The 27,478-nt window shown below is 34.7% G+C and overlaps 1 protein-coding gene across 5 annotated transcripts in view; it reads left to right on the top strand.

The window, feature by feature from the left end:
* The window catches only part of TFEC (transcription factor EC), a 686,635-nt gene that overhangs the window by 486,079 nt on the left and 173,078 nt on the right, over positions 1-27,478 (top strand). For 4 of the 5 annotated variants that reach the window (XM_082400103.1, XM_082400101.1, XM_082400100.1 and 1 more), the window contains one exon: positions 23,576-23,623. The exons of the other annotated variant lie outside the window; for it this stretch is intronic. The gene's annotated coding sequence lies outside the window, so the exon portion shown is untranslated. The remainder of the gene's footprint in view (positions 1-23,575; positions 23,624-27,478) is intronic. 5 annotated transcript variants of the gene reach the window in all.

Here is a 27,478-nt window from a genome sequence, read left to right as displayed (position 1 = left end):
CCATGTGCCCTTATTTCAAAAGTACAGTGAAACGGTGGAGCTTTAACATGGATTATATTTATAAAATAAAGTTTTATTCAGGCTTCTAAAGAGATTTTAATGTTTTCATTGCTCCAGGTGAAATGGTACACGGTGGCTCTGTTCATTAACATTTAGCATCAGCAAAAAATCAAGGATTACCACATACAGCATAAAAGGAGGGATAGTATGACTTTGAAATTAAATTCACTACAATCTTAGTTTTGCCGCATTTCAAAACGTGGTTTTAAAATGTATAAGTTGTTAATGACATTCTAGGTCAAATATTCATAGTCCAATATCAGTCCTACAGAGACTGGCATTATTCAAATGTTGCAATGTATTTGAACAGAAGCTGAAGAGGTTTTCCTAATGCTTAATAAATAAGACATTTATTTTGGTTTCAAAAACCAGTATTATAACAATGTTTAATACTTCACATATAGGTTGGTGCATTTTTGCCACTCCACTGTGAAGCTAAAATATACCTTTTGTTTTCCATTAGTATGGCCACATTTATAAGATTTGTATAGATAGAGAAAATATTTATGTCCATATATTTAACTCAGATATCAAAATAAAAGATGCAAAAACAGGACTTCTAATTTTTCATATAGTAATGATTATAATCTTATTAATTTCAAAGTTTTCTAATAATATTTTTTTTCCAAAATAAGGGATTCACAAATAATCACATTTCCTCTTGATGTGTAAAATTAATTGTCAAATGTGTGAAAATAATGTCAGAGACCTAAAGAGAAGAGTTTTAACTGGAGTTGAGAGGGAAGACAGGTCATTTCTGTATGCAGTAACATTTCTGATAAACTTATTAAGAGGTGATTCAATTTGTGTACAATTAATTGATTGAGAGGGAGCATTTTTTTCCTTCCTCTTTCTTTATCTTCTTTTCTTTTTTCTTTTTAGCATAGAACAGAAGTCAAGCATAGACTCCCTGCTTAACGTGTGATAAAGGATAAAAGCTGTAATTCTAGTTTTACAGCTTTTCAAGTATTTAATCGAAGTTTCTGAACTTACATAGATCATTTACTTGACTCAGTCTTTTATATTAATTTTATTTCTTTTAATGTATGTATTCTTTGTTCTTAAATATTCTTATTTATAAACCAGACACATTTATGTTGACATCCTTAGCATGCAGAAGTTTTCTACAAAGACTAGTGAGGTAGTTATTTTTATCTTAAGCTTTTAGTCTGGTTTGCCTGGACTACTATCTTTTGGCTTGATTTGCAGGCTTTTCCTGTCAATGATTACATGTTAGGAGCTTGTGTCAATCTGGGTTTTTTTTTGTTGTTTTTTGCATTATTATCTTTCATGACCTATTCTCTTTTATCTACTCTATGAATTTAACAGTGCTCTACTTCATCAACATTGTTTTAAATCATAAAGATGTCTTAGGCATCTAATAAGCTGCTATACATTAGGCTTCAATTAGCACTTATTACAATAGCATAGGTTAAGCCCTGAAAAACAATGCAAAAAATGACAAATAGATAAGAGGTAGAAATCTAAAATTTTCTTTTAATTATTTCAAAATACAATTCAGTCAAGAAAGAAAAGGCTGAATTTTTGGGAAATCAGCAAGGGTGGCATGAAGAATCTTTAATGTAAATGATTAAGTTACGTTATAGTTTCCAAAACACATTTATCAGTAAAGAAACTTTCTAATTAAGAAAGGAATTATTTTTTGTTTGCTAAATAAGAAATGTTTGCACTTTTTGTTACCAGGAATCTTAACATAAGGCATTGTGATTTAAACAAATATTAAATTACTATTTATCACTATATAAATAATTATATAACTTTTGAGAATCAACAGAAACTTAAAAATATTATAAGCACTTTAATGATTTACGATAGCTTTTATTGCATACATTTATTTCTCTTTAAGTTACTGTAATAATGGCTTTCTTCATCTCCTAATCTATAAGAAAACCATTTTGAAGAAAAATAAAAAGTAACTGGCAAAGCTTTAAAATTGACATTGTTCTGTACCAGAGCTGTGTTATAACCATCCTTTGGGCCCTCTGCTGGAAAAGCAGAATCAAGTCTCAAATAATGCCTTTTTAATTATATCCTCTAGTATTATAGATGTAGGACTGTACTGTATCATACCTCTGTGAATGTAAAATATCTTGTACCTGCTTTATGATACGTAGTAGTGACCGTGCTTTATCAGATCTGTTTTTAATGACGTTATTCTAGAATGTTTTCTTTCCAGATGATAATTGAGAAGCTAATTAAAAAAAAAAAAATGGTGCCAGGTACCACAACAGTAACAGAATTCGCTGTTCTCTGAGGTTTTGTTTTTAACCTTTTTTTTTTTTTTAATGGAGTGTGCTGGATGTCTCTATAATTTTGTTCTGATGACTGCAGAACCTGGAAAAACTGTTGCTGCTATTGATGCATAACATACTGCTATTGGTCTTTTTATATAAATAAATAAATCTATCTATCTATCTATCTATCTATATATATACATATATATATAATTTGAATTTTTGGAAACTTTAGCTGTGCTGTCAACTTTGGAGAAGTATCCCAGTTGTACTGTGTTGGGTTGGCATTGTACAGAAATCAACAGCCATATTGGTCTAGAAACATTAAACACAATTTTTTCCATTTGTACAGGCGTAACGCACTGTATTAAATATGTAAAGTCTTATCTACATGGGTTTGATTACAGAAACTAATAGAGTATTCTCTAAATAAAAAAAATAAAATAAAATTGACATTGTTCTGGAAAAAAGACAAATAAGAAATGAGATAAAAGCAAAAATAAGTGATTTCAAAGTGTTACCTATTATATTGCTTACATTTTTACATAAATATTTATTATATAAACATTCACAATAAAATGAAAAGATGTTTTGCCATTAGAAAAAAGAATTCTCACATTTTTTCAGCTACTAATGTTCTATAGTTTGTTTAAATGCTGAGTAAATGCTATAGTTCTCAAAGAGTGTTCCATAATGGCCAGGGAGTCTCTTAAGCCACTTTCAGGAGGCCCACAATGTCAAAATTATTTTTATATTAATTGTAAGATGTTATTTGCCATTTTCACAGTCTTGGTATTTGCGCTGATGTTGCAAGAGCAATAGTGAGTGAAATTTCCGGTGTCTTTTCATGAATCAAGGCAGTGGCACCAAACTGCTAGTAATTACTGGGTTCTTCACTGCCATTTACTCACAGTTAAAGAAAAATACTGCCAGTTTTACTTAAGAATGTCTTGGATGAGGCAGTAAATATTATTAACTTTATCAAATTTTGACCCTTGAGCACATTCAGTTTTTTTTTTTTTTTTTTTTTACATTCAGTTTTTTAAGAGCTGTACTTATCGATGACATTCCAAGTAACTCCTGGATAATAACTTTGATCTGTTCTGCATTTGTATTTTCCATTCAGTGTAGACCTAAATGGCCGAGTATTTCATCTGATGCCCAAAGAAGCAGAAATTTGTTCAAATCCTTGAGAAAACACTGAGAAATGATATTTTTGAGCAGTGTTGTATAGATAAAACTAAAGGATACAGCTTATGGTTGATTGAAGGGATTTCCATGAGTAATTTTGACTCTACATTTTTTTGGACTCATGGGTCAACTTTAGGCACTAACTCCTAAAGACGATGCTGCCAGCTGCTCTGTAGTATATCCCATCACCTGCTGTGCATGTGATGATGGAACATCACCTAGATCTAGAGGGAACAGCACGAGTTTATCATTAAAAAAGAAAAAAGTAACTATTCCCACCTCTCCATCAAATTCTCTCTACAGATTTTTGGAGCATAAAGTGAAGCATAATGATCTAATATGATTACAGGCAAGAGTAAAACTTCAAAGGAACATTTTTAGGAAGGCAGAAAGTGGCAACCATAATTAACTACCTGTATCCTACCATTTTATTGTGCCATGTAGAAAAAGCTCTTTTCAAGCCATTTTATATTTAATATGTGTTAACATCTCAAGGGTACTAAATATTGCAAATCATCGTTGGCAGTGAGTACTTCTAGGGTAGAGTCTCATCCTAATTTTTATTATTGCTTAGAAATCTCCTTCTTTATGGGTAGTGGAAATGATATAAAAGCTGGAGGAAACAAAATACTTGAGGAAACAATTTTTTCAAGTACTCTCATGTTCTCTAGAAAAATATATTTAAATATAAACAATAATATTGCTAATTAAACTCATTCCTTTTCCCCTCTATTTTATGTTATTTATTTATTTTTGGCTGCATTGGGTCTTTGTTGCTGCCCACGGGCTTTCTCTAGTTGTGGCGAGTGGGGGCTACTCTTCGCTGCGGTGTGTGGGCTTCTCATTGCGGTGGCTTCTCCTGTTGCGGAGCACAGGTTCTAGGCGTGTGGGCTTCAGTAATTGTGGCATGCAGGCTCAGTAGTTGTGGCGCCACGGGCTTAGTTGCTCCGTTGCATGTGAGATCTTCCCGGACCAGGGCTTGACCCCGTGTCCCCGGCATTGGCAGGCGGATTCTTAACCACTGCGCCACCAAGGAAGTCGCTCCCTCTATTTATTTTAGAGTATTCTTTCTATGAAGTAATATTTTACCTGCATTTAGTAAAAATAATACAACATGATTACACTTGTTTTTACAATAGGTATAATGTTGTTAGACTGGTAAATGAGAAATCTGTTCTACATATATATTTTCATGATATCTTTGTGGCCAAAGTGAAGATACGTGTTCTGAATGATGATATTGTTAATTCATTTTAACTGATTAACAGACCAGTCTTGATTAGTGGATCCATATTACCCAAGAAAAAAGTCTGTAGTGGCTGATCTTTGTGCCCTGTTCTTGTTTTTAACCTCTCCAAGATATTTATAAATTATTTGCATGAGGGTTTGGATGACTTACTGATGGCATATTGACCCAACTTACAGATGGTCTGAAAGCACAGCCATATCTGTTTATCATCTATTGCATATTTAAAAATTAGTTGCAAATAAACTTACTTTAAACATTTGCTGTACATAGACAATACTATAAATGAGATCATGGGTCTTAATGTACTGGGTACAAATTTGTTTTAATACACATTGATGTAAATTCTACTAAAGGAAAGGGAAAGTTTGGCCATATAGTTATGTCATATAGTTAAATTAGTGTTCATAATATATTTTGGGAAATTTTGATCTAGGCAAGGCTTGGCAAAAGGAAAGATAAAGGGACGTCTTTGAGAAATAATGTACAGAGTAGAGACAGTAGGACTGGAGACACATAGTTTAGCTCTAAATGAACAGTTTTACAAATGTTATGTCTGATGTGCCTGTGGTACATAGGTGGAGCTGTCCACTAGTTGGTTGCAAATATGGCCTATGGAGTCATAGTTATCACTGGTGTGAAATTATATTATGAAATATATATTGTATCTATAACTATTTGCTCTTCAATACAAACCTGTGACTGAGTTACTATTCTCATTTTATATATTTATTCATTCACTCATTTATTTATGTAACAAATAATTATTAAGTGCCTACATCTGCCAATAACTGTTTTAAGTGCTGGGATGCAGCAGTTAACAAAACATGCAAAATCCCTGTTTTTCTGAAACTTCATTCTAAGATGAGGCAAAAAAAAAAAGAAGTTTAAAGAAAGATTAACTAACCTAAGCTAGTAAGTGGTAGAGTCCAAATTTAAACCCAGGTCATCGTTATTTTAAAATCTCAATTTGTTGATCTTTTCAATATATATCAACCATATGATGTCACAGGAGAGAGAGACAGAAAGCGCGGGAGGGGGGGAGAGAGAGAGAGAGAAAAGGAAATTACAAAACACTAATAGTGGTTATATGAATAGATATGGCACACAGAACAAGGAAACATACATTTCCACCACAATTAAATTGGTCATCTTATGTCTGGGGTATTATATTCCATTTTTGGCACTTTAATAATTCTTATGAAGTGAATTTTTCAGAAGAGATACTATGATAAACTATACTATATGAGAAAATGGATAACTGCATGAAGTCAAAAGACTTCTCTTAGCCTTGGTGGTTGTATTATAACTATGAAGGATTGTTAAGTGATAGAGATTTGATTGGTCTGAAACCAATAAGGTTGCCCAATCACAACAATTAGGGTTAGAGTTAGGGTTAGGGTTGCATGACAGTTTTCAAGCACTTTGTGGAAATCTTTTATTATATGAAATATGAGATGGACAACTTCTAAGGCCCCTTCTAACATGTGGAATATTAGATGGATAACACAGAAATTTATGATTCTATTCTAGAATTCAAATATATTATTGCTTCTGCATGGTTTTCCATTACTTCCTTTTAAATTAATGAGGTTTTTCTATAAATTAAAATATAGAATATACAGACATTTCATAACAAAACTTTTTACAATCCCTCCTTTTATTTCTTTCTTAAAAATTTGATAAAATCTCTACTGACTAATGTTTCCTGTCCTAGTCTTTTGTGTTTAGAGATTCATCACTTTTTAATTTTTCTTTCATCATTTGGTATCTTAGAAAGGAATGTAAACAACGATGTGTGATAAATTTGGAATGATTATCTGGACAGTTTACATATTTTTTAAACTCAGAATTCTGACCGCTTGTCCCTTATAAGTCTCTTCACTGGAGTTTCACCAAGTCTTAAATATAGAGCATTAGTTTTTCTTGTAGGTTACCATATTATCAATTTCACTTCCTTCTCTCTGCATTTGATAGAACTCCTTCCATTTGCTTACATATCTGTCATGCTGTACTAGTTGGCAACAGTGAAAGAGACAGATTAGGTTTCAGTGCTCATGGAATTCATAGTCTAGCTAATGAATGCATAAGAAAACAAAATACTAGCATTCTGTGATAGGGCAATATTAGTGAAACTACAGGGAACTAACAAAAGAAAATAACAGCCCTGACCTACACTTTATTAGTCTGAGGAGACTTCTAGTGGATAGGGCTTCAAATTTGTAAGTGAGCAGAAAGGAATTTGCCAAGCAAATGTGTGTGTGTGTGTGTTTGTGTTCTTGCATTTGTGGTAGTAGGAATATGGTGATATAAACAAGAATGCAGAAAAAAATATTGACTCATTAACATCATAGTGTGAGGGCAAGGAGAACACTGGGAGTTGAAAGTGTTAGACAACCACCATTGAAGGGAAAAAGTACATAGGGGAATGACAATAACTTTCTTCTTCTTCTCAGTTTGGTTAAGAATTGGCTTCAGAAATTATAAAATATGTAAAAATATTAGGAACCACAAAGGTAACAAGAAAAACACCATACAAAGAGTGTTGTGTTCTAGATCTTGTTCTTTCACCACTTTATTGGTTAGTCTTGGGAATCAATTATATTACTTTCACTACACAAATTACATTTGATGTTCTCTGTATGCTTAGTGAAATATGGTGTGCCAATGTAAAGGCAACATATGAGAAAGAAAATGTAAATTTGTGCTTGTTTCCCTTATATCTCTCAGTAACAACTCTTACTCCACGTTATACAGGTTGCCTTCTCAAGCCCAGTCACCCACATACCTGTATTATTCTTTGCTCACTTGCCTTTAAATAACATTTTTTTTTTTTGGTTGAACTAGTCTTTTTTACCTATTTTACTATTTGTAGAGTCTTTGGGTTTATAAAGCCTTTCTAAATGTAAAACCAAAGCCAGAAACCACAGGAAAAGATAAGAAGATGAACTACTAAAAAACAGGTAACTCAAAAAGGATATATAGCTTTTTAAAAACACAAACTAAACATGCTCTGAAGCAAAATTCAAAAGGCCAATAAAACTGAAGCTGTGAACATACTAGTTTGAAGTCACATTCCCCATATTCAGTAAGTTAAACCAACTTAAATACATACCCAGCAGAACACCTTATATGAAGCAGAAATATTTAAAGCTAGTCGAGAGAAAAGAATGATTACCTTAAAAGGGGTGAGAATTAGAATAATTGAAGATTTCTCATCAGCAGCAATAGAGGCCATAAGATAATGGAGTAGTGGAGGGAAAATAATTATAATGTAAAATTTTATACCTAGCTAAATTATTACTCTAGGGTTGGAGCCCCAGCTTTTATTTTTTGAATCCTAATCTCCTTTTTCTTGGTTTACTTCCACAATTGGCTAAAGTACATTATTCAGTAGTGGTCAGAAGAGTATGTAAGGAAATGAAATTTCATGATATCACGTGTTTGTAAGATTTTTTTTGACCCTGACAGCTAGGCCTAATAACTAACTTGGTAAAGATTTCTAGACCAAAAGTCATTTTCCCTCAGATTTTGAAGGAATCATACCTCCATTGTGTTCTTGCTTCCTACGTTACTGATACCAATTCCATCTGGCCATCTGGAGTTCTAACTCTTTTTCACTGAAATTTCTTGATATTGTGACTTTGTCATTCCTTTGACAGGTTCACGAGGGCCTTTTCAATCTGGAAATTGATGCGCTTCAGTTCTAGGGAACTTTATTTATTAATTTATTAATTCTTTGATCATTTTACCTACCCCTCTTTTTTCTTTCTAGAATTCCTAGTTGTTTACCTAGTGTAAACAATTAAGAATTCTTATTTTTTTCCTCTCCTATATTCATCACTCTTTTATTTTTGCATTTTGGATAGTCTCTTATATTTATTTAGTTAGTTGAAATTGATTTTTTCTGTTTTTAGTGCATCCTGATTTTTATTTCATAAAATATATAATATATCATATATATTTTATAAAATATATAATATATAAAAAATATAAATATATAATATATAAATATATAATATATAAAATATATTCTTTTATCACTCTGAGGCTAATTTCAAGCTTTATTTATTTTTTTCTTTTACCCCCCATATACATTGTCTCATTTACTTTAAGTTCTTTTCCTGTGATGGTCTTATTGGGAAATACTTTTGTACGCTTGGTTTAACTTCTCTAAAGAATGAATTTCCCACCTCCTACCATGTTGGAAGAGGACTAAATGTAGAGTGGGGACATGGAGAGCTAACTGCTTCTACTCACCCTTTCTCATGAGTTTCCTATTTTCATTACTAGGTTTCTGTGGTATCAAATTAGCTCTTCTTGCTGCTTTTTGTACAAGGTCTGAGATTTCAGTTTGTTCAGTTCTTTTATACTCACTCTGGTTGTTTTCCAAATCTACAACTTTAATCTTTGATCTCAATTGTCCTACATTGTAATTCCCATCTGGATATTTCATTCTGAAAGGCACTTCAAGCTGAAAAATATGTCTGAATGAAGTCATCAACTCTCCATAGATACCAACCTTACCCCTCTTCTGTTCTTAGTTTCCCTAAATGGCATTATCTTTGAGATGATTCTCTTGGTTCATATTTGATCTGATCAACCAAGTCTCAGTTAATTTTATCTCTGTAGGATGTCTTGGAATTCTCTTCCATTTTGTCCTGGTCACTACATATACCACCAACTTTACTTCTTCTCTAAACTAATGTAATATAGCCTCTTAATGGATTCCCCATGTCTCCACACTCAAGGCCATTCCGTGCATTGTCATCTGATTAATTGCCCTAAAGCACAACTGTGATTGTGTCACTCTCTTGCTCAAAATTTCAATACTCCTTCTTTGCTAGATTAAAGCCAAATTCTTAAGCTTGGAATTGACTGTCTTCTATATTCCTGTTTCAATCTAGCTTTCCAATATAATTTCTCAATGTTTCATTTCACATTTTCTGTACATCCCAGTAAAAAAATTAATGTTCTCATATTCATCTGTGCCTTTGCACATGATAAAATCTCTGCCTGGAATGCTTTCTCTAATACTTCCCAACCCTGCATATTTAAACCATACCCGTACAATAAGATGAATCACAAATTCTGCCTCTTCTATCAAGTACTCTCTTGCCCTATTTAATGTACCTGCCATACATTTTTTGTTACACATACTGCTTTTGGGGGTCAGTTGTGTAATTGATTTACTTCTTATTCCCGAATGACTAATATAACATCTTGCTAATTGTGAGCCTTTAATATTTGTTGAGGTATGAAAATATAGACTATCTGCATAATATGTGGTATACTTACTTAAAAGTTACCATGGAATTTTTTACTATCTGTTACATTTTAAATTGTATAGGCCTTCTTGCCCCAGTAAGAAACTTGAGGGCAGGGTCTCTGGCATTTATATTTTTTGTTTCCCTCTACAGTATCTTGCACAAGGACTTGCATATGTGTCACTCTTTTGTGGTGAAATAGCAGTATATACACAGCATATAAGTAATTGTCCTTTTTCGATCCCTTTGAAAATGTCAGTTTAAGAATTGGGGAGGGGGAGATTTACATAGGAGAGGCATTTTTTTCTCTCTCTCCTCAAGATAGAATCAGCTGCTACCCCTTAAAATAGTCTAATTATTTTACTGGAAGCCTCGTTATAAAACTACTTGCAGTTGCACTAGAAATAGAATTCTGGTGTCACTTAATGAGATTTTTCAAGTTCACATTACTTATTCTGCAGACTTCTTCATTTGAGTAGATTATTTAATATTTTATTTGTTTTATTATTCACATTTTGGGGGTAAAATATTTCTGTTCACATTCGAAGTTGGTTGAATTGTATGCCAGAGTTTGAGTGCAGAGAACTTTCTCCTGGTCCTGTTATTTCCAAGTGTGCAGCTGCCTAATCTGTCTGTAATTCATATCCCTGGAGCAGATTTTCTGCTGCTACCCAAGAATTAAAACGTTGTCTTACCTTAGAATGCAAGTTAACATTTCATTACCTTTTAAATAACAATTTCTTTTTCTTCTGTGTTTCTCCTCTTTTTATCTGTGAAGTGAGCTCCTCTCACTGGCTGCACCCAAAGCAACTATATTCTACTGCAAACTTCCATGATTAAATTGTTCCACATATTTTGAAATATTAGTTTAAATGTATCCTGGCATTTTGAGGGATACTTTTTTGTTTGTCACTACTATTTTACATGATAAAGGAGGATAGAATTAACATTTTTCAATTCATAGGGTATAATTCCGTCAATCTTTCCCCATTCTATCCTCCCTCCTCTTCCCTTGTTCCCCACCACCAGACCACCAAAAGCACTTTAATTACAGGAATTCTTCTCTATCCCTTTCTAAATAAATCATTTATTTATTGCATTCTATGTTATGTTTAATACCACGCTGAGGTTTGTGGGAGATACAGACATGTTTAAGTTACAGAATGAGGACTTCCCTGGTGGCACAGTGGTTAAGAATCCGCCTGCCAATTCAGGGGACATGGGTTTGAGCCCTGCTCCGGGAAGATCCCACAAGCCGCGGAGCAACTAAACCTGTACGCCGCAACTACTGAGCCTGCACTCTAGAGCCCAAGAGCCAAAACTACTGAGCCCACTTGCCACAACTACTGAAGCCCGCGCACCTACAGCCCATGCTCTTCAACAAGAGAAACCACCGCAATGAGAAGCCCGCACACTGCAACGAGGAGTAGCCCCTGCTCGCCACAACTAGAGAAAGCCCGTGCACAGCAACGAAGACCCAACGCAGCCAAAAAAAAAAAAAAAAGAAGCTATGGAACGTTCTTGGTAGACATAATACACATAAAGCAATTAGAAAATAATTAAATAGTAAACTCAGTGGTAATAACCATGAATGTAGGAAGTTAGAGAAGAAAGAAGTGAGCTTGGCAGGGGTAGTAGATGAAAACTAATAGAAAAGGTGGAGTTTGAGTTGGATCTGAGTACTCAGCGATAGGTAAAAGCGTGGTTGTGTCTGAGATTTGGAGGTTGTGAAGCAACAGTGAGGAAAGTAGCCTAAGGGACAGGCAATACATTTACTAAGTGGAGTGTGGGGTTATGTGGGTTAGACCAGGCTTGTTAAAGATTACAACAGGATCCACTTAAGCATTCAAGCTTTTAGTAGGGAAGTGGTATGACAAAAGTGATGTTTAAGGAAACTGACCTCAGGTAAGACTCATAGGGGCTTATGGCATAAAATGAAAGAAGAGGAACTCAAAATGTGACAAAGTAGACAGCTAATTGTAAAGATTAAAATAAAGATAACTGTAAACAGAAGGATTTAGAGACTATTTAGAATTATAAACTAGAAGAGACCAAGTATGAAAGGAAAACGGGAGGTTGGAATCCAAGGGACAAAAGGAGACGCTTCAATGTTATGTTACATTCTTGTAACAAATCCCAATATTTTTGAATTTCAATGCACTTTGTTCAAGTGCAATTATCCTGCTGGGGCCACTAGGTGGTGATCTTTGTTAGTTGGTAACTCGTGATTCCTTGATACGAGTTCAACAGTTACAAGAAAACCAATATTTTTGTTTCAAACAATTCCCGATGTACAACATTGAAACCTATGGATATACATCTATAAATGATTTTCCTTCTCCTTTATTCTTTTATGTCTGTGCTCTCAGGTAAGGGAGATAGGAAGGAAATAAATATTTAGGTCTCAGTCCTCATACCTGTTTGGCTTTAACACTATTCCTGGCATTTCCCACTCCTGATCACTGCTGTATGGGAGAGTGAAACAGTAAAAAGCATCCTTTATCATACTGGCCTTTATTGGTATCATCTCCTAGGGCTTTCCTACTGTAAAGCCAATGTGGCCACGGTGTGGTGAATGGGGACAAGGGCATAGATGGCTTGGTTGGTGGATGGTTCCTATGCCATCAGCTTGTTTTACTGATTGCCAACCCTCATTATGCCAACTTACCCTAGAGTCTCATCTTTGCCCCTAGAGGGACCCCCACCATGATGGAGTTTATAAGCTAGGCCACAAGGTACTTACTCCAAGTTGAAGAAAGTCTGCTACCTGGCAGATGGAAAGGGAGACAACTTGTCAAGGGGCCTGGCACATAGCAGGCACTACCAATGCTTGTTAAATGAGTGACGGAATGATGAATGAATGAATAAGCATCAGTAATGCAGTGGAGGGAAGAGGTGGTCTTGGTCCCAGAATGCTGAATGAATGTTTCCATGAAAATCTTTTTACATGTATGTTGCACTCTTTAGTACTGTTGGTGCAGGTGTGTATCGATTACCTGTTCCTTTTTACCCCATGGATGTACAGCTCAACAACCATGGCTAACATTGATCTGCGGGGAAATGCTTTCTGAGCTCCAAACATTTAACTTACTAATGAACTTTTGTTAACCTGTGACTTTATTCGAAGTTATTATTAAATTAAATAATAGCACAGTTCATAAAAGTCACTTTTGAAGTGCTTAGTCACAGCAATATGTAATTAACAGTAAAGGCTTAAAGTGCAAACAGGGGTCTTATCTATCTAAACACTTTTTTAATGCCAAGCTTCCTGATGATCTTTAATAAACCCTAGCAATTGTAACAACAATTACAACTTCAGTGGCTTCAGTAAGTCTGAAGGCTCCTCCTAAATTTATTTCCAACATTTCCCAGTAGAGAAGAAATTCTGGGCACCTTGCTATAGCCATACATCTGTTACCTGTTCTGAAAATTAGGTTGTCAATTTTCTCTTTAGTAGAAGAAAGGAAGGTTATTTCCTTTCCTCCCAATAGCTAAATTTAAATGAATTTTTTATTTTACTGATTTATTCTTGACTGCTTTTTCCTTTCCATTTGACCTTTTGGGCCAATCAGGGCTTTTAGCCAAGAATCAAAGAAATCTGAGTCCTGGCTTAGGCAAATCCCAGACTCATTTCTTTTACCTTATTTCCCTGCTTTATCTCTGTCTGGCAGAGGTAATCATCACATAATATTAATCATTTGGAACTCTGACCCCTGAAATAAGTGAGTCTGTAGCACAAAGTTTCTTGGTAGCAAGTCAATACATTTATGCTACACTACATTTTAAAATAGTAATTTACTTTTATTTATTTATAAAATTCCTATAACATAAAATTCACTATTTTAACCATTTTAAACTGTACAATTCAGTGACTTACAGTACATTCACAATAATGTGCAACCATCACCACTATCTAATTCCAAAACATTTTTGTCACCCCCAAAAGAAACCCCATACCCATTAAGCAGGCTCCCCATTCCTCCTTCTCTCTAGCCTCTGACAACTACTAATCTGCTTTTTCTCTCTATGGATTTGCCTCTTCTGGACATTTCATATAAATGGAATCAAGCAATATGTGTCTTTTTTGTGTCTGGCTTCTTTCACTTAATATTTTCAAAGTTCATCCACGTTGTAACATGTGTCAGTACTTCATTCCCTTTTATGGCTGAATAATATTCCATTGTATGTATAAAACACATTTTGCTTATCCATTCATCCATGATGGGCTTTTGGATTTTTTCCACTTTTTGGCTATTATGAGCAATGCTGTTATTAACATTCATGTCCAAATTTTTGTTTGAACAGCTGTTTTCAGTTCTTTTGAGTATTTACCTAGGAGTGGAATTGCTGGGTCATATGGTAATTCTAGTTTTAATTTTTAGAAACCTCCTTTTATTTTATACATGCTAATATTGGTTATTCTTCAGAAAGTTATCAGATAGGATTTATTATGCACCAACAAATATTATTTTCACATGATGTCTTGGACTGGAATATTTATCCATTAGCTTTTGTCTCCGTATACAATAGGAAGGTTTGAAAGACAGAGTAACTTAGATAATTAAGGAAACATGAAATAGTGTATTTCTTCAATGAAAATCACTGAGGTATCCCTCTCCCCATCCTATGCTTTCATTCAACAAATATTCACTGTGTTCCAACTGCACATCAAGAATGATTTTGAGAACTAAGAATACAGGCAAAAAGACAAAAAGATTTTTGTCCTAATGGAACTACATGTAGGAAGGAGAGAGAATTTTAGAGATGAATAAGAGCTATGAAGAAAATGATGAAGGAAATTGGTATGGGGTCTCTATCATAGACTATAAAATCAGTGCTTCTCAAATTTTAGTGTGCATGAGAATCACCTAGGGATGATATTAAACTACAGATTTGAATTCAGTAGGTCTTGGGTAGAGCATGAAATTCTGACTTCCCAACAAATTCCCAGGTGATGACCATGCTGCTTTAGGTGGGCAGGAAAGACCTTACAGTTTACTAAATGACTTTTAAGTGGCAACATGTATGTGGAATGTGCATCAGGAGCCAGCCAATTTAAAATCTAGGAGAAGAAATTTCCAGGAAGAGAAAACAGCCTTTGCAAAGGCTCCATGGGGAGAGTAGGCTTGGTGTATCTGAGGGAAAGTGATGCAGAGCAGCAATCCCATCTCTTTCCCTAACATTTAGGGGTTATACACAGAACAAGCTACAATTCCTTGACCCTCTGTTACGCCGGTGACAACCTATTCCCCACCAGCAAATGAACTAATTCATTCCTAGACCCAACTGTGCCTTTACATCAGCTTCTTTTATCTTGTCCAATATATTTTTGCAAAAAATCCTCTTCTCTCATACCATTTATTATAGCTCTAATTTCTTTTTAACCTTTATTTTATTTGTATCTTGCCATTTTCACTTAACATTGTGAGCATTTTCAATGTAATTATTCTGAAACATTTTTTTTTTGGATTTTTTATGGATATATTGAAGTAAATTTAGAAGTTCCTGGATTTGTATAGCTTCCATTGTTTTAATTCTTTTCGGGGGGACCTGTTATAAACAATGAGTATTATTGAATGAATATTATTATGAATATTATTGTGTATATATCTAATGGTTCATCTCCAATTAGTTTCCTAGAATGCATTTTTAGACATTTATTTATTTATAATAACTAGACTTTTTTTTTTTAATTAATTAATTTTATTTTATTTTTGGCTGTGTTGGGTCTTCGTTTCTGCGCGAGGGCTTTCTCTAGTTGCGGCGAGCGGGGGCCACTCTTCATCGCGCTATAATAACTAGACTTTTGATAAACAAAGCTTAATTACTCTCTAGAAAAAAAGTTCTAATTTACATTTATACCGTCAATGAATAGTCCTTATTTCACCCGCTTTCTCTCATATTAACTGGTAGTATAATCATTTATTTTTTAAGTTTTATTGAGATACAATTTACGTACTATAAAATTCATTCTCTTAAAGTGTTCAATTCAGTGGGTTTCAAAGTATATTCATAAGTTTGTGCACGTAATTAAGATTTTTAAAAATTTATTGTATTTAAACTCTTGTTATTTACAATTTTTGTGATTGTTGTTGGTTTTTCTTAGGTTTTCTATATAGCTATTTGTATCATTTACAAATAATAATCTTGTATCCTTTCAGTAGTCTTAACTCATTTCTCTTTCCTGACCTACTGCAGTGGGTGGATTCGTGTTTTTCTCAAGTATTGCTAAGACTATTTTGCTGTATAATACAGGAGTTTGGAAACATATATTTTGAAGTCAAACTGATATGAATTTAATATTCAACTTACTAAATATGTAGCATGGGACAAATTACTTGTGACTGTTTTCAGTTTCTCCATTTGATAACAATAAAGAGCATTAATAAATAGGCTTATTGAAACTGTTGAAGGAGGTAGTAGATACAAACTGCTTAGCAAATTTTCAATGTATGGTGATATTGATATTTTTTGTGTGTGAATTTCTAAAGATTGATTCTGCCCAGGAAATAAAAATATGTGAGATGATACACCATAGAAGACTTGTGCTATTATTAAATTATGTTCGTATAAACATAGTTGCTGTTGAACAGTTTCTTCTAGACATCCTTGAGCCAGATTATATCTACCTCTCCTACACTGTTATGTTATTTTATTTTGCTGCCTACCCGTAACCAGGATCTTATTTATGCCAGCTCAGAAATATAGCTGTTTATATCATTAAAAACCTCCAGAGAATCTGCATTCTCCCTTGGGTAACTCACAGAGGTGCCTCACAGTCCTTATCGCCACAAACTCTTAATCCCTAAATTAGATACCTCCTACTGTACTTTTGGACTTTTCTCTTTGGTATTGTAGTCTTTCATAATATGCAACTATTAAATTTGTTTTTGTTAGAGAAGGACTGTTAGACTATACTAATCATGTCTAAATCCTTTAAATATACCTCATTTATTACTTTCAAAGTAATGGGATAGACCTGAACAATTGTGTATAGGTGTGGGACTTATCTAGGGGGTAAAAGAGGCACCAGAATGCCTTGAAATTAATTTCTCCATTAGGAAACGATGCCAGCAGGCAGCCAACTGATCAAAAGAAACTGTTGTAACTTTTTAAAAATGCAGACACAGTCAGTTGTTTATTTTTAATGTATAATTGAGCACAAACATTTTAGTGAAGAGCTTAATAACTCTGAATAATGCAGATTATTTTGGAATTTGCAAATATTTTACAGTTCTGAATGTATTTGAAATGGAGGAAATACATAATTGAACAGAAAGTTTTAGTGTTCTTTATATGTTGAGGAATGTTTTTTCTTTGTTAGACTGACCATCAGCAGTGGTATGAAACGATTCAGAGGCAGAGATGTCTATTCTTGTCCCAAGTCAAGGCATTCACTGAAAAAATTGCTTCAGGCCATAACTTTGGCATGCCATGGGTTAAATAAAGGCCAACTCCAAGTAAAAACTAAAAATCAGTTGATCTTTTGGTGTTAAATGGACAAAATAGTTTTCATTTTAGATTTTTTTAGTGCTCTTATAATTCAAGGATTTTGGATTTCTTTTTCCCTCAACTGAGAATTTTCAGGCCAGTGAGGTCCATAATGTATACGAGTGACTTGAGGCATTTTGAAGGGGAAGAGAAGAAAATTGACCATATTTTTAAAATGTTCTTACCTATACTGGCTCTTGCATGATATTTAATAACTCAGTGACGTCGCTAGCCCATGGGGGCTGACAGTGGTTTTCATATTTAAATTAGTCAATAGTCATTTGGAACACTGTTATCTGGAGAGCTAGGTTCTAACCCCATCTTTGGCACACCGTTTTTTTTTTTGTAAAAGATATCTAAATACAGACTTGTAATTACTTTTTAAATATTTCTGCTAACTTATTTATCTTTGTTAGGGAGGTGGTTAAATGTTGTGGTTTATCAGTCAATGGGAGCTCAAGAGCATGTCCCTTTGCATTTTAATCTTGACCTCATCACATTCATTAGACAAGGATAAAGGTGATACCTGCTCAACAGGGTGTTGAAAGGATTGCCTATGATGGTTCATATGATGTGACCATCACATAGTAAGAGCTCATTCAAGGTCCACTTGTATTAGGGTTATTATTATCCCTGCTTTGTGTCTTCTGCAAAGAAAATATTATAAGCAGCAAAAATCAAATAGAGGGCTATCCAATTATCTGGTCAATTCTGACACATACTAACAGCTGTATAATAAATGCTAGTGGGTGCTGTGTGATGAAGTGTCATATGCGTGGTGTAGACACTGGGCACATTCTGCTCAGTGGCTGGAGACTTTCTTGGATTACCTGTGTAATTCAGGTCATTCTCCAAAAGCAATCTCCCTTGGCCAGAGAGATTAGGTGAGAGGTAGGTAGACAGCTTCTTAATAATTCCCAGGACAAATCAGACTTAATAGATTTTTACCATAATTAATTTATTTGTGGGTCCATGAGAGTGAGTAAAGTCTCTGCATATCTTTGCTGGAGACAGTGGCAAAGCACAGACTGTTCCAAAGTGGCTTATGCTTCAGATCAAATGAGAAGGGTCCCATCTTTTCCCCTTCTTTGGATTAAAAGAGGTTGATTATTATTATATTTGTTTGCCTAGGCTGAAAGGAAAAGTAAAGTAACTAATGTGGAATAAAATTCTCTTCTCTCCTTTTAAGAAAAGCCCCTGCTATCAGAATGCAAAATAAATGATTTTTCCTATTAAAAACTGACTCTTTAGTGCAGAAAAAGTCTCCCTGTGACTAGTGATAAGTGATTGTGAAAATAAAGGCTTACTGCAGATCACATCAGACCAACCAGAGAGCCTGGGAGCTGAAGAATCAGTAAATCCAAAGAGAATCAGCCTGAAATTATGTCTATTTTTGTAACATGTGTTCTTATTTGTTCATTCATAGAATAGGAGATTCTATTATTTTCAGAGTTGTAAGGGGCCTTACAGGCGGTTCACACAGAAGACGTTCAGTAAATATTTGCTGAATAAATGCATGAATGTATTCTAATGTCCTTCTCATTGTTGAAATTCTTTCCATATTTTATATACTACAGAAAGTCACTTAGCTGGTGCTTGAACATTCCAACGGACTAAAAGCTTACAAAATTCTGAGGCAGACTTTTCCATTGGTGGATCGCTCTAATTATTAGATCTTTCTCTTTTTTTTTTTTTTTTGATGTGGACCATTTTTAAAGTCTTTATTGAATTTGTTACAATATTGCTTCTGTTTTGTGTTTTGTTTTTTTGGCCCCTGCATTGGAAGGTGAAGTCCCAACCATTGGACCGCCAGGGAAGTCCCTTTCACTTTTTTTGAGCCAGATTTTATCACCCTGTAATTTCTACCTTTAGGTTTTAGTTTGGTTTTATGGAGGAACATTAAAATAAATCTACTTCCCCTTTCACATGAAAGCTCATCACATGTTTCAAGACAGCTATCATGTCCCCATAATTCTTTTCTTCTCCAAGCTAAACTATCATTGTCCAGATCATAGCATTTCCAATCCTTAACCACGCTTATTCTTCTTTTCCTGTTTTGGGTTGGTTTTTATTTTGGCCAATGCTTCTGATATATTTATTTATTTTATCATTTACCATGTAATGAGTACATTTTGAATGAACAACTGTGCTAACTATTTTGTATACATTATTTTATTTAATCCTTATAACAACTATATAAAATAGGGTTTTCCCAGAGAAAACACTGTATCAAGGCCACCCAGCTAAGAGGTATTATTTGGATTCATACTGCCTCTAAATAACCACCAAACCATCTGTGAGTAACTTATCCTTTCTGTACCTCAGTTTTCTCACCAGTGAAATGGGGATTATAATGATTCCTACCTCCTAGGGCTATCATAAAGATTAAATGTGTTAATAATGTAAAGCATTTAGGAAAGCAGCTGGCCAATAAAAAGCATTATAAGTGTGAAACAAGCAAAACTAGCTTATGCTTTCATGGACCTTGCAGATGTGGTTAAGTATCTTAAGACAGAGATATCATCCTGGATTATCAGGGTGAGCCCAATGTAATCACCACAGTACTTATAAGAGGGATGCAGAAGTCAGAGTCAGGGAGAAGGACATGTGACCACAGAAGCAGAGATTGGAGTGCCCCACTTTAAGGATGGAGGAAGGAGGCACAAGCTAAGGAATACAGGCAACCTCTAGAATCTGAATAAAGGAAGGAAATGGATTCTCCTCCAGAGCCTCCAGAAGGAACCAGCACTGCTGACACCTTGACTTTAGCCCAGGGAAACTGATTTCAGTGTCTGTCCTATAAGAGAAAAAAATTAAAATTGTGTTTTTTAAGCCACCAAAGTTTTGGTAATTATTTTACAGCATCCATAGGAACTAGTAATCAAAACTGTCTGAAGCCTGGCATAGAAAGAACTCAAGTATAAAGAACCCGAGTTACTTTCTGTGATCAGTATCATAGGCACTGTGTTCTAGTCAACGTCTAAGAAAATACATTTTACATACAGAAGGTTCCCCATTGCATGTAATATTCCTAAAAGCCTTGAGATAGAGGTTTATTAACAAAAAGCCACACTAACAATATTAGACCTGCCCTTCTTTGTCTCCTTTTCTTGGGTATCACCAAAACTCATGACAGTGTGAGCTTCTCTTCTCATGCCTTTGTCTTCATTCTCGGGCAAATGTCTTCCCTCCCTCCTTACTTTTGGTGTCTCCTTTGGATATTTGGGAGTGATATGCTCCAAATTCTCTTCCTAACTGGTGTCTTTCTTTTAGCCCCTCAAATGCCTGTGGTCATTCTTTGCACCCTTTGGTCTTAGCTGAGGGAGACTCTGGTATTTCTTAAAGCTGTTGCATTTCTTGGATGCTGCTATTATGAAGCTTCAATTGTTTCAGTTGCTTCAACTGAAGCAATCCGGCCTTCACCCAGATCTTCCTGTGACACTGATTTGCATGCCTTGGGAGCCTACCTCTTTTTGTCTTCCTGTAATTTAGCTGGGAATGTGCAGAAACCCTCCATCTCCTTTGGAACTCTCTCTTCTTTCTAAACCATGTATGCTGTTGTCAAATGTAAAGAGGATAATTGCTGCTTTTAGAAAAAACTCCCCCTTCTGCAAATTATCACAGGCTTACGTACACCTATTAATTCACCCCAAGTTTTCACCTTTGTTGTTTGTTTCGTTTTGTTTTTGTTTTAGAGGCCATAAAAACACTGGACAGATTGAGACTTTGGTCAGCTGAAATGTCCAAATCTATTTTATATGAATTTATGATGAACCTGGATATTTCCCACTTCACATACTTTTATAATTTTGAACCCAAATGAAATATTGTGTATTTTCCACCTAAGTGCGATTGACCCATTATTCTAGGCTATAACGCTATTAATAATAGTAGTAGTTTATTGAGTATCTATTATGTATCAAGTACTTCTAGGAGTACTGTTAGTGGTTTAAATTATTAAATTGTTAATAATAGTGATTACTAAATTATGCTGTTATAATAATAAATAATTATTAAGATAATAATAATAATTTTATTTTTAAATGTTGTTTGTCTTTCAGTGAGTGTTATTTCTCCGACTTATCTTTTTCCTTATATTTGAGTAGCATCCATTCTGTGTATTTCTCTAAATCTTGTTAAATGTGTTAAAAGTAACAGGTGAATGAAGGTCCTGTGTCCACCATTACAAATGTTACTCAAGATCAGTTTCCCAACTTCTGTCCATTTGTCTCCAAGAGCCCTAAAATATAGACATCCAAGGCCTGAGAGCTATTTTCAAAGTATCAATAAGTGAATTTTTTGGAAAAAATTAGATTTATGTTGAGTTATTAATCAGCTCTCATTGGGAATGACAGTTTTAACAACTTTGAACCTAACTCATAATTGAACTCACATAGATTGATTTTATTAGTAAATGCATTACAAGAAACTTTGTGAAATGTTTTGCTGAAATTAAGAATTGCTGATGTCTTCCTGACAATCACCTTAGGAAGATATATCACTAATTTCATTTTATAGAAGGGTATATTAGTTTAGTAGGGCTGTCATAACAAATTACCAAAAACTTGGTCACTTAAAACAATAGAAATTTATTCTCTCACAGTTCTGGAGACCAGAAGTCCAAAATCAAGGTGTCAGCAGGAGTGTTTCCTTCCTGGGAGTCCAGAGGGAGATTTCCATGCTTCTCTCCTGGCACAATTCCAGTCTCTGCCTCCATCATCACATGGTGTTCTTCCGGGTGTGTCTGTCTTCTCTGTGTCTCTTCTCCTCTTCCTTTCAGGTCACCAGACATGTAGACTAAGGGCTCACCCTCCTCCAGTATGACTTTATCTTAACTTGCAACTTAATTACATCTGCAAAGACAGTGTTTCAAAATAAGGTCATATTTACAGGTACCAGAAGTGAGGACTTCAACAGATTTTTGAGGGGGACACAATCTATCCCACAACAAATAAGAAAAAAGAGAAATCACTAAAGTAACCGGGGTACACATGTAGAACATGAACCTAGAACTTTTGTTTTCATACAATACTCTTTTGACTTTATGCAATACTAAATTCTCCTAGTGAATTCCTCTTTATTTTTCATGACTTCCTAGACTATATGTTTAATAATCTGCTTTGAATTTCACAGGGGCTAAAAATCAAGCTCACTAGTTCTTGGTATCCGAATGTATCATTTCCCATTTTTAATAAGTTATTCTTATCATTAACTTAGGTTCCTCACATACTTTCCTTGTTCTAAGCTTACATAGTTGTTCTGGGCCTGGACAGTTTAATTTATTTAGATTGGTTTGCTGACCCCTTATTATCTTTCCTCCTATACTGGGCTTCAATTTCATTTTAATAATGGCTCTGTATATTCGAGTTTAAAGCATAGTTCAGAGTTGAGTAGTTCTGCTCTTCTATATGTATATCCATTGTTTCTGGACTGAAAGTTTTCACAGAAATTGTTGATGTCTTCCTAGATCCACCTTCCCTTTACAATTCTTCTGCTGTCTTCCAGGAAAGGGTTGGTAGTTCAAAAGGGGACACAAATTGTCAACCGCACAACTGTATTTAATAAGTTAACCACCCAACGAATTAATAATTATTCAATTACTATTACGTGCCAGGGGCTGTGTGAGATGGGGGTTCTTAAAACATAAAAAAGTGACATAAGAAATCTTGCCTTCGAAGAGCTTGCATTCTAGTATGAGAATCACAGCAGAGTAACTAGGCAATTGCAATAATATCCGGTAACTGCTACGAAAATCGTTGAGCAAAGATGTCCCTGTATACAACAGGAGAGCCTTACCCAGCTTTGAAATAATTGTTGGTACCACGTTTTGTAATTAGTTACATTTTCTGCAATATTGTTCCCTTATTGTTCCAGATTATTATCTGCTTTTTGAAGGCATATGCTTTTAAAAAATATATCCTGCTGTGCTGAGGACTGGTGCTATCACACTGAGCATCCAATGTTTATTTTTGCCTTACAGTAATATGCAACATACTAATCAAATAAGAACAGTATTATTAGAGTTGAACAACATTAACCTCTTTTTTTTCTTTTTTTTTTTGCAGATTCATATTAATGATATAGTTCGCTAGAGAAAAATCAGAAAAGCAAAGGTTGGTATGATATCTTGTGAATGCTTAAACCAGACTTTATCTAAGAGGGGTTATTTAAAGATATGTTAGAGCATTAATTCTAAATTCCCTGGGCTACGTTTGTTTAATCCAGCCACTTCACATTATTACAATGTCTTATGTGGCGAGAGATTTTATGGAGACTAGAAAGAAAAAATGTTTTTCCAGATACACATTCAGTTCCTCTAGCAGCTTCCTCGTTTTACTTTCATAGCTTTTTACGAGATGACTTCTAGGACAGCACTGCTCTTCAGTCTGTGATAGCTCAAGTCAGAAACATACTGAGGGAAATGCGGCATCTATTGTGGTCTGTTTTTCTATGTGACAGTTGTTCCTATTTTGTGTTTGTTTCTCCTTTAATGAGGATACAACTTTCATCCAGGGAGATGTATGGGTCACTTGTTAGTGCACTTAAATGCACTAAGGCACTCCTGCAGCTGGAAATTGTGACTTGTAGTTGAATTATTTTTGCACAGCGAATGGTTTTCCTTTTGACATATTTTAATATACTTGCACACTGAGAGCAAGAGTGGGTGAACAGAAAACAGGCTGTTTTATTAACCCAGCAGTCACCTTTGAGGTTTGTACATGTCCACTTTTTTTCTTGCCTTTGTACATAATCCCAAGAGACTGGTACCTGGCTTTGCTCAGAATAACAAAGTCAGGCACAAATCTCCAAACACAATTGTTAGCTGAATGCCAACTGTTTCTTCTCATCTTTTTTTTTTTTTAACTTGAACATTAAGAATTGTATTATGGGTGAACCGTAACCATTAAAGAATGAATTTGTTTTTCTATTTCAGATGCTTCCCCTATCATTTACTAGATTATTTTACAATATGTAATCTCAGGTGATAAAAGAAAATAATTTTTTGCGTGTTTTTTGGAGAGCTTCTTTTTTTTCAAATCATTAATAGTGAAAAGAAAAGAAGAAAAATATGTTACAAGCTTTAATCGGATTCCAATTTAAACTGAAAGAACAATTAGGAGAAAAGGAGAGGAGACTTCAACTCAGCCAGGAAGCCAGGACCCAGCACACACAATTCCACATGCAATTTTCATACAAACCAATGTTTCAGAGACTTTTCCCAATAAGACCAGAAATTTCTTCAAGTCAGTTACCATCCTTTTCCAAGGTACATATCTGTTTACATAATAGTCATAATTTCTAAGTAAATATAGTGGGTAATCACCTACTTTTTAATTCATACATTTTAATTGTACTCAAAAGTTGAAGACAAAGTAAGGATATAAATCCAGAACTTCCTCTCAATACCCAGCAAGTGGTTCATTTAACAGCATGTAAATATTAGAGCAACAAAACCTCCAAAGTACATAATTTTCTCTTTCCTGTCATCATCATTATAATCAACATCATCATTAAGATAATAATATGGCATTTTATACTATACAGAGAAGTTTCATATCATCTCATTTGACTATCTAAACCAATCAGTGAGGTGTGCCATGTAAGTAGGAAGATTATTAAGAATGATAAGCTTTCTAAAGTCATTCTAAGACTTTAAAACACAAGTAAGTGCTAGAGTGTAAAGAAAGGATGCCATCTTTGAGTTGGAATTCTGGATCTCTCGCTGACTCTGTGATAATGGGTCTTTTAAAGCATTGCTTTGTTGAGTTGTTCAACGTGAGAGATAATAATTATGCCAAAAAGTGGTTATGAACTTCATTGAAGATTACTTTTTTGTAGAGGGTCTATCTGAGTGTGCAAATGTATTTTATTTTATTTTATTTTTTATTGGAGTATAATTGCTTTACAATGGTGTGTTAGTTTCTGCTTTATAACAAAGTGAGTCAGCTATACATATACATATATCCCCATATCTCCTCCTTCTTGCGTCTCCCTCCCACCCTCCTTATCCCACCCCTCTAGGTGGTCACAAAGCACTGAGCTGATCTCCCTGTGCTATGTGGCTGCTTTCCACTAGCTATCCATTTTACATTTGGTAGTGTATATATGTCCATGCCACTCTCTCACTTCGTCCCAGCTTACCCTTCCCCCTCCCTGTGTCCTCAAGTTCATTCTCTATGTCTGCGTCTTTATACCTGTCCTGTCCCTAGGTTCTTCAGAACCATTTTTTTTTTTTTATTTTAGATTCCATATATATGTGTTAGCATACGGTATTTGTTTTTCTCTTTCTGACTTACTTCACTCTGTATGACAGACTCTAGGTCCATCCACCTCACTACAAATAACTCAATTTCGAGCAAATGTATTTTAGAGGGGATTTTTGCACTGGAGTAGGAGGTTAGAGTACCTAACTTTGAAGTCCACTGCAGTGAGTATATGACTGTAAGGCTATTGACTTTTTTAAGGGAACACACTGAGTGAATGACAGAGGCAAGATAGGAAACCATTTCTTCTGACTCCCAGTAAACTTCTAGAGTTCAGTTTAATTTAATACTTTGAGCAGCTACTTTTGACCAAGTTCTTGAGCTATAATTATAGGGTACAAATATGAAAAAGAGAGACCTTGCTATGTAGGTTTTATAATGTAGAAGGTAAATAAATAAATATCAATACAATGAAAGAAAGACTAAATACCATAGGTATGGTGTCTAGTAATTGTACATAGGTTTGCTGAAGTCATGGAAGGCTTTATTATTATGGAGGCATTTGGGTTGGGCCTAAAAGTATTGTTATATCCATTCTCAGGGAATAGCTATATCAATCACATTTGCTTGTTTTTATATTAAACCTATTCTTAAAAGTAAGACTATTTCATTAACCTCTAGTAAACTTTTGACCATGAATGCTTATTTGTTGTAAATTAAGCTTTTAAAATCATTGCTTCTTAAGGAGATGTTTTGTTTATAATTATCTCTGACTACGTTACATTTTTCTTTTCAGTTTCTGTAACTTTACTAAAATATGTTTGATCAGGCATGCTTTTAATAGAAAAATCACATAAGATTCTGAGTCCTGTAATCTTTATCTTTTCAGGGTCATCTTCATCATTATCCTCACATCCTCACTTTCAGAAAAATAAATTTTTAGCACTTTTTAAGAAGTGCCATGGAAAGCCATTATGCTAATACTTTACAACATTATTCTTAATTTTTCAATAATCCAGTAGAGTAGCTGTAAGCCCTATTTTCCAGATAATATACTGAGGCTCAGAGATTTTAAGAAATTAGCTCAAAATTGCACAATTAGAAAAAAATGTTATTGTTCTATAACCATTACAGTGTTGGCAGTTATTATTTGTCCATCTGGTTGGGGTTTACCCACTTTCTCACTAGCTTTATTAGTGAAGACTCAGATGATGTTCAGTAAGAACAACCTAGTTGGAAGTAGATTAAGTCACAAAGAGAATTCGTTGACCCCTATTACTAGGAAGGATAGCAGATATCAGGGGTGACTGGAACCAGGACTTTGAATACCGTTAGGAAACTTCAAATACGGTTAAGAAGTGTCTATTTCTCATCTGTGCTTTTCTCTGCATATTGTCTTTGTTCTCAGACCAGCTCCTCCTTGTAGCACACGGTGTGGGCTTCATTCCCTTTAGGCCTGCATACTCACAACTTGTCACCTAGGAAAATGGGGGCTTATGTTACTTGGCTCTAGTGTGAAAAATTCCAGATAAAGATTTGCTGGGATCACATTTGGGATCCCAGCCTTTTTTTTTTTTTAATTTTATTTATTTTATTTTTGTCTGTGTTGGGTCTTCGTTGCTGCACACAGGCTTTTTGTAGCTGCGGTGAGCGGGGGCCACTCTTCCTTGCGGTGCGGGGACTTCTCATTGCAGTGGATTCTCTTGTTCCGGAGCACGGGCTCTGGGTGCACGGGCTTCAGTAGTTGTGGCTCGCGGGTTCTAG

The sequence above is a fragment of the Balaenoptera borealis genome (genome assembly GCF_965194805.1).
Source record: "Balaenoptera borealis genome assembly, chromosome: 7".
Lineage (NCBI taxonomy): Eukaryota > Metazoa > Chordata > Mammalia > Artiodactyla > Balaenopteridae > Balaenoptera > Balaenoptera borealis.
The sequence above is the reverse complement of the archived record's forward strand: the minus strand, read 5'-3'. Positions and strand labels throughout refer to the sequence as shown.